Source organism: Pinus tabuliformis, chromosome 1_2 (genome assembly GCF_031772625.1).
Source record: "Pinus tabuliformis cultivar Carrire ecotype Pingquan chromosome 1_2, CPIR1, whole genome shotgun sequence".
In the NCBI taxonomy this organism is placed as follows: Eukaryota; Viridiplantae; Streptophyta; class Pinopsida; order Pinales; family Pinaceae; genus Pinus; species Pinus tabuliformis.
The window spans coordinates 1271155863-1271159391 of NC_142298.1; the positions used below are offsets into that span (position 1 = coordinate 1271155863).

At 40.1% G+C, this 3529-nt stretch overlaps 1 pseudogene; it reads left to right on the forward strand.

Moving 5' to 3' along the window:
* Positions 1 to 1632: 1632 nt before the first annotated feature.
* On the forward strand, positions 1633 to 2361 carry LOC149210856 (glucose-6-phosphate isomerase 1, chloroplastic pseudogene; annotated as a pseudogene).
* The last annotated feature ends 1168 nt before the right edge of the window (positions 2362 to 3529 follow it).

The window sequence follows — 3529 nt, forward strand, 5'->3', positions numbered from 1 at the left end:
TTCCTTTTGATTTTCTATCTAATGCTACCCTTATTGCTTCCAAGGTCCCAGATTAAGCAGTTGGGAGCCTTACTTCTCTACCTAAGCTACTTGTCTGCCAAGATTAAACAGTTTGGACAGGCTTCTTTCTCTATTCTACAACTGAAAATTTAAAACATGGCATGATCCAGATTAGGCTGTTGGACCATCCATCGAAATTGAGTCTATATCAAGCTATATGCACAGCTTTTCTTCTCTTGGAAATATGGGATCTTTGCATCATCAAAGCAGAGCATATTTGGAACTTTCCTTGCCAATCATGAAATATGAAACCTATTGGTATAGGTAGCTAACACATCGATATTATACTACACAAAGAAGCTTTTCAGAATATCAAATCTGAAAGTCTGTCCACAGTACCGTTGTAGATAGAAACATGAACTTTGTCATTCCCTTGGACTTGAATAATAAAATGCCAAATGTTGTAGAAGTGTTAATCAATAGTGGAAGATAAATCAAGACATTCAACTTTGCTTTTGCATAGATTGTTTTCCAGCGGCATAACTAAAATCCAAAAGAAATATATGTTTCCATATGTGGCTATACCAAAACTTCAGCTAGAGATAAATCACTTCGTGACTTCCTTCTCTCCAAAGTCTCCATGCAGAAACCTGAACCAGTTTATGTATAAGCTCAATGTCTAAAATTGTCAATGCACAGGCCCGAAGACACCAAGAGTAATGAAGACACTCAATGACATATAGCTACACACTCAATTCCATTAGATTCCAGCTTGCAGATAATGTTGAGATCCCCTAGTATGGTCGATTCTCTTCAATAGCCATTGTAATACCAACGAACTTGATAACAATCCAATATTGTCCCGGGCAACGAATCAGATTTCTTATTATTTGTTTTCACCATATTTATGAAATTTGGTTCCCTCTAAGAAGAATGGATGACTCAAATCTTCTGAAGCTTCAAACGTTCTGAATGCTCAAACTTGAGAAGTCCTTGTAGCAAGTCTATAAGTAGTACATATGAATGGTCCACAGTCAGGCTGTTGTGATGAGGGCGAGAATGTTTAAATGCCCAAAAATCAAATGCCAATGATAATTTTGTAATAAACTTCCAACTTCAATACTATATAATGAACCACTGAGACCTTAGACTCAAACTGTTCGAGTGAACCATCACCGTGTAGAAAATCTACATCGCATTATGCCGCCTTCCAACTCCCAAACATGCATTCAGAATCATGGTTATATCCATACTATTCCAGTGAAGCCATAAAAGAAGAAAACCAGGAGACATAGTTCGAATCATGGTTAGCTACCAAAAGATTTCATTCAAGTCATGAGTTTGAAACAAGTTTCTGGGTATTGGGTCTAGAATCAATGGGCGTTGGTGGTGCAAGCCCTTAAACGAGCCAACGAGAGCCAACTTCAATAATTATATGCCAATTATGGGAAGAGAAATCCTTCTTGTGATGCAGACGTTAAGGCTGTATATAGGGATCTTGGAATTCAGGATGTTTTTCTGGAATATGAGCGTACTAGTTATAAGGAGCTCATTTCTTCCATCAAGGCTCAAGAGAATGAATCTTTGCAGCTTGTGCTGAAGTCTTTACAAGCGACATAAGTAACATCTGAAATGTCAGCTGTTGGACTGCTTCCAGCAGCTCTTCAGGGTATTGATATCAGGGAAATGCTTACCGGTGCATCTATTATGGATGAAGCGACAAGGATTCCTGTGGTTAAAACCAATCCTGCAGCCTTGTTGGCACTATGCTGGTATTGGGCCTCTGATGGTAAAGGTTTCAAGGATATGGTTGTTCTTCCTTATAAAGATAGCCTGCTTTTATTTAGCCGCTATCTGCAACAGCTTGTCATGGAATCTCTTGGAAAAGAGTTTGATTTAGATGGGAACCGGGTCAACCAAGGCCTAACTGTATATGGGAACAAAGGAAGCACAGATCAACATGCCTATATTCAACAACTGAGAGAAGGAGTTCACAACTTCTTTGTAACCTTTATTGAGGTGCTCCGCGACAGACCACCAGGCCATGACTGGGAACTTGAACCTGGTGTTACTTGTGGGGACTACCTTTTTGGTATGCTGCAGGGGACAAGGTCTGCACTTTACTCAAACAATCGAGAGTCTCTGACAGTGACAGTGCAGGAAGTAACTCCTCGATCAGTGGGTGCCATGATTGCGCTGTATGAGCGTGCAGTAGGGCTCTATGCTAGCTTAATCAATGTCAATGCTTATCATCAACCTCAAAACCGCGAGAAAAACTCGAGGCAAAAATATTCCTCTACACAATCCCGCAGGCTCGAACCTCAAACAGTACAATTTTCACCATTTTTCTTGGCCCTTTGATAGAAAAGATCCCTCAAATTACACAGGCAAGAGCAGCAGCCGCAGACCTTAACTTGCTAGATTATGAGATTCCTTTTGCTGAGCACACGGACGGTTCCAACCGGAGACTAGAAATCCGCAACAATACTCAACAGAAATTTTTTGTTTTCATGGCAACGGGTGGCGCAACAATTCTCAGCAGAATGGATTAAGTTTTTGTTTTCATGGCAACGGGTGGCAGACATAAAACACCGCAACAATTCTCAGCATTGTATACATTATGAATTCAATATAAGCAGCGTTGTATACATTGTATATCCAATAACTGAACCGACAGTGTCCAAGGCATATACAAACAGCGTGTAAACAATGCATATACAAACCCGTTACCAGTTTTAATGCACAACACATTCAGAACGATGATACCAGCTGCGTCGTCCACAATTATTTGTTAGGCAGCGTTCAACAATCCAGCACAGGCGTGGCAGAGATGCAGGATAGAGGCGTTCAAACACATTCAATAATGCAGGTGAGAATAATCAGGTGAGTTTTCAGGCAGTAGAGGCGCAGTTACCAGGTTAGAGACGTTTATGTCAGAAACGTTTATGAATGAGTGAGAGAGCTGAACAGTCAGAAACGTTTTATGAATCAGTGAGAGAGCATGAAATGCTTATGGACAGAGAGCGCAGGTAAAAATATGGCAGATAAACATGTCAGAAGAACCGCTTGGACAGTGCTCGACAGCGCGAGGAGCAGCTAACATTTAGCTAAAGAAATATTCGTGAGAAAATATTCCTGAGATGCAGAATTGATGGCAGAAATGACTGCACAGAAAGGCCATAAGACAAATGGCTCACATTAATTATGCAGGGCAGGAATACGCCTGCTCTGATACCATGTTAAACACACATGGACAGCAAAGACAATATGAAAGATAAAACATGCAATTCATTTTTTTTATTAACATGAGATATACATTTATAGTACATTATGTGACTCTTGGGTTTCAGATCCCAAGGTCTCTTGGACTGCTTTTGTCCATTCGACTTGCACACTAACCCATTTAGGATTAGGTGTCCAACAATTTTATATGAAACTTGAGGGGTGCAATCTTATCCTTGAGATGTGTCTTTTGACCCAAAGTTGACCCTAACAATTTGTACATGTGTAAGAATAAATTAAATATCCA